The sequence below is a fragment of the Cydia fagiglandana genome, chromosome 19 (assembly GCF_963556715.1).
Source record: "Cydia fagiglandana chromosome 19, ilCydFagi1.1, whole genome shotgun sequence".
Taxonomy (NCBI): Eukaryota; Metazoa; Arthropoda; class Insecta; order Lepidoptera; family Tortricidae; genus Cydia; species Cydia fagiglandana.
This window is the reverse complement of record NC_085950.1, coordinates 12,678,255-12,689,248: the sequence shown is the minus strand read 5'-3', so window position 1 is coordinate 12,689,248 and position 10,994 is coordinate 12,678,255. Positions and strand designations below refer to the sequence as shown.

Below are 10,994 nucleotides of genomic sequence, written 5' to 3'. Positions count from 1 at the left end.
AACCCACTTCTGGTTGCAGTTTGGTTCTATAAGGAATTAAGGATCACAGTTCTAGCCTGACCCACTTTTCTGGTCGCAGATCGGTTCTGTGAAGGCTGCATTTATAACCTAGCCCACTTTCCAATCTCAAAAGAGGGAACCCTTTTGTACCTACCCTTCATGGCACTAAAGTGAAAGTATGGAAATTATGACTGCGATTTCATTCTTTAATATGAATGCCTATCCGTTAATATTCAATTCGTTCACAAAAAAAAAAAACTGGATAAGTGCGAGTCGGATTCACCCACCAAGAACAGAACACTTTTTAGTAAGTATTTCTTGTTATAGCGGCAACAGAAATACATTATGTGTGAAAATTTCAACTGTCTAGCTATCACGGTTCATGAGATACAGCCTGGTGACAGACAGACAGACGGACAGTGGAGTAAACTGAAATAGAGGTTCCGTCACACCAGCGCGTTTTCAGAGCCGGGCCTGAGCGTTTTATATGAAAAAGTGGCGCGCCCCGCTCACGCGCCGCACGCCAAACGCGCCTGTGTGACGGAGCCTTAAATGTCATATACCTACTATTGTAAGAAAAACCGGCCAAGTGCGGTTCGGACTCGCGCACGAAGGGTTCCATACTTTTTAGTATTTGTTGTTATAGCGGCAACAGAAATACATCATCTGTGAAAATTTCAACTGCCTAGGCCTATCACGGTTCATGAGACAGACAGACGGACAATGAAGTACATCTGAAATAAATGTCATATACCTACTAAGAAAAACCGGCCAAGTGCGAGTCGGACTCGCTAATAGGTTCATAGGGTCATATCCAGCCTAGCATTGCATTGGCCCCGCTTAAATATTTTAAGAGTGTAATAGATTTGTAACCGGTCAGCAACGTGAGTCCCTTGGAGAAGCAGAGGTCTAGTCTAAACTCCCACTTACCATCGGCATTAACAGCCTTGTATGCTTATTTGCCACCAACATGTCATATTAAAACATATTAATAAAAATTTACTCGGTCAGCAATGTGAGTCCCTTGGAGAAGCAGAGGTCTTGTCTAAACTCCCACTTACCATCGGCATTAACAGCCTTGTATGCTTGTTTGCCACCAACATGTCATATAAAAACATATTAATAAAAATTTACTCATTTCATCAATCATATCCAGCCTACCATTGCATTGGCCCCGCTTAAATATTTTAAGAGTGTAATAGATTTGTAACCGGTCAGCAATGTGAGTCCCTTGGAGAAGCAGAGGTCTAGTCTAAACTCCCACTTACCATCGGCATTAACAGCCTTGTATGCTTGTTTGCCACCAACATGTCATATTAAAACATATTAATAAAAATTTACTCGGTCAGCAATGTGAGTCCCTTGGAGAAGCAGAGGTCTAGTCTAAACTCCCACTTACCATCGGCATTAACAGCCTTGTATGCTTGTTTGCCACCAACATGTCATATTAAAACATATTAATAAAAATTTACTAATTTCATCGGTCATATCCAGCCTAGCATTGCAGTGGCCCCGCTTAAATGTTTTAAGAGTGTAATAGATTTGTAACCGGTCAGCAATGCGAGTCCCTTGGAGAAGCAGAGGTCTAGTCTAAACTCCCACTTACCATCGGCATTAACAGCCTTGTATGCTTGTTTGCCACCAACATGTCATATTAAAACATATTAATAAAAATTTACTCATTTCATCGGTCATATCCAGCCTAGCATTGCATTGGCCCCGCTTAAATATTTCTTTAATTTGTTTTTAGCATTTGTTGTTATAGCGGCAACAGAAATACATCATTTGTGAAAATTTAAACTGTCTAGTTAATCTAGTTATCATGGTTCATGAGATCTTGAGATACAGCCTGGTGACAGACAGACGGACAGCAGAGTCTTAGTATTTAATAGGGTCCCGTTTTTACCCTTTGGGTATGGAACCCTAAAAAGTGACCAAGGCCTCCAGTGCCCCAGGCTGGAATCAAAGCAGCGTCCTCTGCTATCGCAGCAGGTGCTTGTGCCATTCTGCCACCGGGCCACGGCGGCATAGGTCGAATTTTTGAATACTAAACACAATACTCCCATGGAACGCTTTGAAGTTCAAATCTCGTTACGTTACGATGGCGTTTGCACTTTGCACTATGTTCGGTGACTATTTTTTATTGTTAACACACACAATACACTATTTAACAGGTTTTTATCACGTATTTTCGAATAAATTAGTAATTCAAAACACCCCAAAGCCGAATGGTTTGACGTCTAGGCAGTGTTGCAATCGTCTTAAAAGCCGTAACAGACTATCGCACGTTCTGGCTTAAAAAAAAAAAGTAATAATTATACCGGTATACATATCCATATGAAACGAAACTTAATGACAGCGTTTTACACAAAAATAAAACGCTAATTAAATAACTTACCCTATTCGGAACCTAATAATAATATTGAGAGTGGCAACACTGTTGTCGGTCGTATTGTCCTTTTCTAGCATATACGTCCCTCTCTCTCCCACACTCCCACCACAGCAGTTTGCTTTTTGGCGGTTGTCGCAAAAACAAATTTCCAACTCATTGTCTCAAAATTATACATATTTACACCAGGCAGGATTAAAACTTTAGGTTCCGAATAGGGTAAGTTATTTAATTAGCGTTTTATTTTTGTGTAAAACGCTGTCATTAAACAACTGTACCGCTATTCGGAACCTAATAATAATATTGAGACGTGTTTGTTATCGCCTGGTGGTGGGAAGACGCCAAGCCAATGTGATTATACATGTACTTATTAACTATGTATATGTAATATTATTATATTATGAGTGTTTAATTAATTATGCAGTACACCCTTTATTTTAACACCTGTGAGGAGAGAGGTATTTAGTAAAGCATACAATTTGATATTCCATTATATTATGATACTAACTTAACATTTTATATACGTACTTAATGTACTTATAAATGTTCAAAAAGAATAAGTGAGTCACCACAAGGGTGCTATACTTAATTACTTAAATGTATGTGAAAACTAGGTAGAAGAAGATGTGATAAGTCAGTCTACTCTTCAAGGAGCATACACATCTGTTATAAGGAGTAATGTAATTCAAGTATGAAAAGATAAAAATAATAAAGTACTAGAGTAGTTTTTATTATTAGAAGTCGCAATTATTATCAAATTTGATAATAATTATCTATAATAGTAAAGTAAGCAGTTGCAGGAATATAACAAGGACAGGACATTTCTTATTTCCAGAATCCCTCGGGATTAAGTAGACGAATATTTTAATTATTCGTTATATATCACTATCACCACAAACAGAGTTAATAAAATTAGGTACTTATTGAAATGTCATAGGGAATCACTAAATTTATTTAATGACTGTAAGCCATATACTTGGTTATAGGTTATAGTTATAGCTATAAAATGCATTTAACCCTTTTAAACGCTTTACTAACGAGAACGCAAGTCAGTGTACATAAATAAACCTTGCTTAAAAGTGTGAAGGTTACTATGAGAGCTTAAGCCACAACACTCATGTGTTCACTGCGCTGTGGCACTAGTTATGACGCTTTGTGGTGTTTTTGTGTAGAATTGCTACAGAACTTTATCAATAATATTTGCAGAGTCATTCTAATTAAATTCATGTTTAGCTATCATAACCTTAATTTTACTCAAAAATTTGTATATATGTAGTAAGAGTAGTTTCTTAGTGGTTTACTTTATCTGGTGCCTACTGGTAGACATAAGCCTTTATTGGTTCTGACCGCTAAAGTGGCTAATTTTCTGTAAACTATTCATAGACATTGCTTAATTCTGAATATTCAGTTTTCTCTATTCAGTGTGTAAATTATAAGGAATCAGATACTTAATTCGAAACCCTAGCTCATCGCATAGGTGCTTTTAACCGAAATACAAATTTATGTGCTTATTTCGTGATTTTACATTATTTGCTGTGGGAAACCAGGGGGTTCCCTATTACCATTTGCCGGGCGCCTGTGGCCCCAAAGCCAACAGCGCAGAGGCCCTTTAAGAGGGAGCTATTTTATCCAATGCTAGAATCAACACTTTGTCGAATCTATTATATATTTAGGTATACTTATCCTCCTTATGAACTAAGGATAATTGTTACTTGTTTATATTCCAATAATAGCAAGATTGTAAATTATTTTATATTCTGAAATATAATATTACTTAATTTGGGCCAGTGTACTTTTGTATACTATCAGCCGTATTCATAAAAAATCCTTAAATGAGGAATGATCAGCTTATTAGCTAATCCGCTGTTTAGGCTTAATAAGCCGTTGATAAGAACCATGATTTATAAACGTTTATTAGGGGCTTCTTAACTAATAAGCAGATTAGACGCGTTATGTTGGCATCTTGGCGCATCATAGACTAAAATATGGCTGAACATTAAATTAAAAAAAAAGTTTGACAGCAGCACTAGCGGCCAATCGTAATATCATGAAGAAGTTGATTTACTATTTTGACTAATTTTCGGAATTATCTCTTATTAAAATAGCTTCTGTGCCACAAAAATAATTAAAGATTGCTGCATGGCCGGAAATTTTATAAAACTTGGTGAGTAACTACGTTTACAGACAAGTATCTTATACAGCAACAAAGTAATAATATGAGTTCACTGCAATGTTGATATACCTATATCTTATTGCTTTTAGTTTCAATATTATGTGGAATGGAGTCGAAAGAAGTGGGGTTCTTTCAAACTAACCGAGAAGTGCATAATTAGCGAAGAGAAGAAGTCGAAGCCAGATACCGTACCAGACCCCACTCGCCTCCGCAAGAAGAACCATTGAATAATGGTTCATGAGTTCACACTAATTTATACTGGTTGCGGCAGAAATTCACAACGGGTCAACAAAACGAAGTCCATTCAGACTCACTAAATCAGGTATGAACAATGTCCTATACTTTCTTGTTTACCTTACATACCTGCAGTGTTTAGAGTTAGACCAAGAAAAGTCTGCAGCGATTTTGATGATAACTCTAGGTACAGTTCAAATTTTGGGCATGACCATCTATTTATAATATATTATAGATATAGGTACGTAACATAAAATGTAGTATCTGAACATGTTAAGATTGACACTTGCATTGACGGCTTTGACATTATTTAAAGGTTATAACACTTATAAATTTGGTAAATTTATCCGTGCTTTGTGGAGCTTGGTGTATTTGTTTAAAATTATGCATAGGTACCTACCTATTATAGGTATTATATTTCTTAACCATACAATGGAACCAAATGATAATTATATGTACAAGTGATGTTTTATTGTAATAAGCCGTTGTGTCGCGAGTTTACTTCTTGTCATCGTCTTTTATTAGCAATAATTTTGTAATGGTATTTATTTTATGCATGGAACAATGCGATGGTTATTATACTCGATCACCTAGCCAACCTACTTACTACGAGGAAGGATGGTTCACAAATTAGGCAGTATTTAAATACCAGTGTACAGGTGTGTGTATAGATACTGTGTACCTGCTGATTAAAAATAAGATGTTTTCTGCGTACAGTTGGTTATAATTAAGTTGGCTAATCTATATCTCATCAGACAGTTTGGACATCTATTCCAGAGAGTTTGCAAGGTCAATGTACAATGATATCATATTATAGTACCTAATAGGTAATGAATAATGAATGAAGTCATATTGATCTCTGTCTATAGCTTAAAATGATACTTAGTTACCATAACTATATTGAATCATGTGACCCTAACTTAAGTACATCCATTATATCATAAGCTAAAAATTAAAGAAAATTGTTGAATACAAAAATACTTTTATTCAAATTATTGCATCTTTTCAGATCCTGAAAGTACCATCATTAGCCACTGTTATTGTTGAATAACTCCAGGCTTTGGAAGAAAAGCTGTGGCCTGTGAACAGCTGTGAATATTGGTCAGAGAAGTGTAACTGACTCCGTACACTGCAAGTCCCAGCAGGAAATCAGCAAGAAACCTAAAAGAAAAAAAATATCAAAATGAAAACCTAGCTTGATTTATGTTGAAGTAATAAAATTGTTCTAATTTAATTGGTGTTTTATTTTACTAATTAAATATATTTTTTGACTTGTTAAGGTTTGTACAATTTTTATTAATGATGTACAGTCACCTGCAATAATATGTTACACAACAAAGGCCCATAAGAGCATTGCACATTTTTGCAGCCTTCGAAGAGTAACATATTATTGCAGGCGACTGTACCCATATTGAAATACTCAAAATTCCATTTTTCTAATTACAATGCAATAAAATCTTAAATGTATCTAGCAGTCTAATAGGGATGTTTCCTGTACTTAAAATAAATTATGTCACACCATACCATGTATAAAATAAAGCACCAGATTATTATTAGAAAATAAATTTTCATATAAATACCATAATAGCAAATCATTTTGAGAGTTCTAAAAAGGAAAGTAGGACCCTATTTTGCACATATTTATGATATTCATGTGTTTGCAATATTGTTCTGATGAAAGTGTACAATTTATATAAAGTAAAGTAGATATTCATAGGTAAGTTCATGCTATGTACCTAGTTCAAAGAAGTTCAAAAATAATATTGATAATTAATGGTTCTTATGTAGAATAAAATTAAAAGGTATTTTTTAATACCAGACAATGACAAGGACAAGTTTAGTGCTGCCCATCTGATATTAAGCACTGCAGCCTACAGGCAACTAGCGGAGTTACAAATAGCCGACAGTGCATTTTTGGGAGCACTGGAAACCTTAGTGTCAAGAACAGGTAGGTATAGAATCCAACCTGGATGACTATACTGAATAATTAGTTGACATAAATGAAACTTTCATTCTATAAAATTCAGCTTGCAATATTTTTACCTGGAGGCCAAATTGTTATGCTCAAAGCCAATATTGAGCAAACTGCCTATGCAATGACTGCATATACCGGTGACTTCTTCAGATTTTTCATCACTTTACCAGACTGACAGAGTGCACACTTCTTTTACCTGTAAATAAGTTGATACTTTTAAGTAGTGCCTACTTACCTGTGATATTTTTTATTAAACACAGTCGGTTAAATATGTCTATAAAACAAGTTAACTTATGGTAAATATTATAATCTCATTAGGTATAATGGTTAGTTATTCAATTGCAAACTATGAACGAGATTGATGTACTCTTACAGGGTCTATAATATTATATAGGTAGGTATAATGTGCGCAAGAAATGCAATTAAATTTAAGTTTGCGAAATGCGAACACCAAGATCTTAAATTAAAAACGTTTTTGGCAAGTGGTAAGAATGAATAACTATAGGGTTTACGCACAAATATAAGTAAGTCCTCGCCGTGTCCGACGATGGTGACTCCTCCAAATATTTTTAATTAGGAACAGGGAACGCTCTAATATTACTTGCCAAGCCAAACTCGGTTTCGAAAATGCGATTGTATGGCGCGCAATCAAGCAGGCCGGCATAGATTTAAGTGAATCTGAGGGTTTACCTATTTCTCCAAACGCCTAATAGCTGTGAGGGAGGAACTCGCTCCGTTTATGATGCATTTTTCCGACTACGCGATCATAGAATTCTGTTGCCTTCTTCGATATTTTGGTTAAACGAAAATCACCATACACAAAATCACATAAACAACTTATAAAAAGCGGGATATTTAGGTTTCGCGCCATTTTCGTACTATATCCAGGTATGTAATACGTAATTGCACATATTAAAGTTGTTTTTCATTCACATTTGGGATTTTAACCAAAACGTACTATTTCCTCTTGCTATTGTGACTCTTGCCAAAATCAGCTGTTTTGTGACCGCCATCTTGTAAAATAGCAGATAATAAACAGATAAAGAAGGGTCCTCGGCTCCGTAACTTTCCGAGGATTTAATGAAGAGATGATCAACTGTTTAGCGCTAAAAAGTGTTTATGAATCACGTTTTGTGACATCCGGTTATCAGCAACTGATGATCAATGCTCTAACTGTTTATGAATACGGCTGTATATCTCTGGCCTACTACCTACTATAGGTTAGTCTAATAACATCCCGCCTCCTGAGAGGCAATATACAGAGTTCTTGGATATATATTCACGATATCGCTAAGTGTGTGGACCTAGTTTTCCGACACTTGACTGCATGAAATTATTGTGCACATTTTTTACAGGTCTCGAGCAAGAAGGGTACCTATATATAGGTTGAGGTCCTTAACTTGTGGATTTGGTAATAGGAGCAAGACACAGACGGGGTGTAAATTAATGATCCACCATGTTTCAAGAGATTTATGTGCATTGATGCCTTCAAGTTACACTGTACAGACAGACTATATAACTCTTTTGCAGAGTTTTGCCAACATATTATAATAAATGACTGCATTTGTTTGGGTGTACTTGTTCCACGACAAAAACATATTTATATATATTACAATGTATTTTTGAAAAGTACTCGCCTTTCAAAATAGCTTCGCCTTTTCGCAAGGCTTGCTGCTGTTTCACATTCTGCAAAGCAAACAGTATCGCAATGCTATAATTTTGTATAAATTGAGAACTAGAGGGTCATGCCCTAGACGTGACCGCCCAGAAGTTATACTAGAATCGTTCGTGCAAACCATTAAGTCACTGTTTATTAAAAACCTTATGACTGGGTACATTACATTCCACGGTGGGTACATTTGTTAAACGTATAGTATCAAACTATGACGAATAATGATAAGTGAATTAAGTGATAACAATATTTGGTCCGTGCATAGAAGCACGTGCCCTTGAGATTAGTGCATGGGTAGTTTAAAATAAACTTAATCTGTGCATAGGAGCACTTACGATCAAGGTGATTCGAATCCTCAAGGTTCACAAGGCAGATATAAGGGTGTAAAATAAAGCATTCATAAACGCCCAGTTTGGTCAGTTTTGTATATTTTTATTTCCAACATGCTTGTGCAGCACATGACAATTTTCCTATACCATGCCAGTCAGGGATATAATAATTAAATAGGTAACCTTGGTTATGTCGTGTACCTACATAGGTAGGTACTCGTAAAAATGTTAACTGAAAGACTAGTGCTCTCGAGGCAAATATAATTTATATTAATTTCGAGTCTGTCATAGCAGGCATAGACTTCAAAGGTTTTTAGATATTCATAGGGCCGCTAAACGGAACCCTTTGTACACCTTGAGCAGGCTGTTTGTGCTCTTGTAATTTTATTTTCACACCATGAGTGATATTAAACATAGCTTATTTCAGAATTGAACCGTAAGCTATGTTGTGTCGTGAGCTTAAGTGAGCCTGATTTAATTAGAGTCCACAGATTATCTGGACCTTGGAGGATTGACCACACCTTATTCTAAATATCAATATTCTGCCTGGGCTTATGGTCGAATTTAGGTGACTAAATCTCTTAGTATTATCCATGCCACCCACGTTATGAGGCTTAGCGTCTCCAGACCACAATTTTATATTAGGGTGCAATAGTACATTTCGATGCTAGTGCGGAAGGTATGTCATTACTTCACGAGTACCGAGATATCTTGCCACGAGCCGCAGGCGAGTGGCAAGACTCGGGACGAGTGAAGAATGACATTTCCGCACGTGTATCGAACGACGTTTTTTAATACAGTTGCGAAAAAATAAGAAAAACATTGTTAATCGTACACTAAACAAAAGTGGTAACAGTGACAGCTCGGTTAGACGTCGTCTTTAAGTATATTATATCTATGGGCGTTTGGCAGCTATTCCGTTCCATTCAGTCAACTTATTAAGAACGGAATTTTCAATATTGAATATTAAAAATTAAACGTGTTATAATGATGAAGAGGTAAGTAATTAAATATGAAATATGTAATATTTTTCGTATTCTTACATTAACGGTAGGTTTTTATGCTGATTACGACGTTTAAAGGAAACTAATATTAACACTCATCAATAAGTAGTCGTGAATTGGAACAAGTATAAATTTAAAAAAATTGGAAAAGTAAAAAGCACTAGTTCGAGATAACCAACTTTCCGCACGCTAAACAGCTACGTAAAGTAGCACTTTTTGAGCAACTGTATTAAAAAGATTTTTTCATCTTTAAAATAAAAATGAGTCGAGATAGGCCTGGAATCTTAGGTTATTTTATACCTATTATATTATAATTTTAGAGATGTTAATTAGTCCAATTTTGGGTTTAGCCAATAGGGTGTCCGGGACCCTTAAAATAGATTGGTAAACTAAAATAAAACCTCGAATAACGAAGCCTATTTCGACTGATTTTTACCCAGAACATTATTTTGTTAGAACCCTTTTCACTTGTCCTTTGTCCAAAAGGATGTATTTACATATTCATCTTTGTTATATTTTTATGATTGTGGCCTACTCGCTCGCCTGTGTTATGACCATATCATTTAATTTCTGACATGCCTTGCGCAGGCTTATATAGGTTGTAATATCATCATCAATAACTTGATATCAGTTTGTGAATGAATCAAAGATTCTTTGGCACACCTTACGCAGGTGGAAACATGGCAGCCTTGCGCAGGCTTAAATAGGTGTGATGAAACCAATATGTTGTGTATATTGGTTTCATCACAAATAACTTGACGTTAGTTTGGCCTGAATAAAAGATTCTCTTAGGCACACCTTACGCAGGTGGAACCATAACAGACATAGCTTAAGAATATCATTCAAATGAAGTTTATGGGTAATATTCCCTTAGTTGCGAGTTCTTCGCTCGACAAGGGGAAAGGATTTACTTTAATAGGCACTTTTAGAAAGTGTCATTCACGGTGACGAGATTTGCCATAACTAAACTTTAACTCTACAGTTAGCGAATATAATTTGAAATTATGAAGCAAACCATGCGTCTTCGTCAATGAATCAATCTAAACATTCCCATATCGTTAATGCCCTTTCAAGTCACAGGCTTCCGATTTTATTTAAAACGTTTACAAGTGTAGGTACTATTTATGTAGGTAGGTAGGTAGGCTTAAAGATTGACCGTCTTGTATGTACCTATAGTTACATATAGAATGAATAATCAAGTTATTCAAATCCAAAATA

The 10,994-nt window shown here is 35.7% G+C and overlaps 2 long non-coding RNA genes across 2 annotated transcripts; one reads left to right on the top strand and one right to left on the bottom strand.

The window, feature by feature from the left end:
• Positions 1–4,201: 4,201 nt before the first annotated feature.
• Positions 4,202–6,030, top strand: LOC134673943 (uncharacterized). Its single transcript, XR_010099532.1, has 3 exons — positions 4,202–4,553; positions 4,652–4,884; positions 5,806–6,030. It is a non-coding gene; the product is annotated as an uncharacterized LOC134673943 (long non-coding RNA).
• On the bottom strand, positions 5,843–7,943 carry LOC134673944 (uncharacterized). The gene is made up of 3 exons (XR_010099533.1): positions 7,462–7,943; positions 6,840–6,967; positions 5,843–5,957 (listed from the first exon to the last, which is right to left on the bottom strand). It is a non-coding gene; the product is annotated as an uncharacterized LOC134673944 (long non-coding RNA).
• Between the last annotated feature and the right edge of the window lie 3,051 nt (positions 7,944–10,994).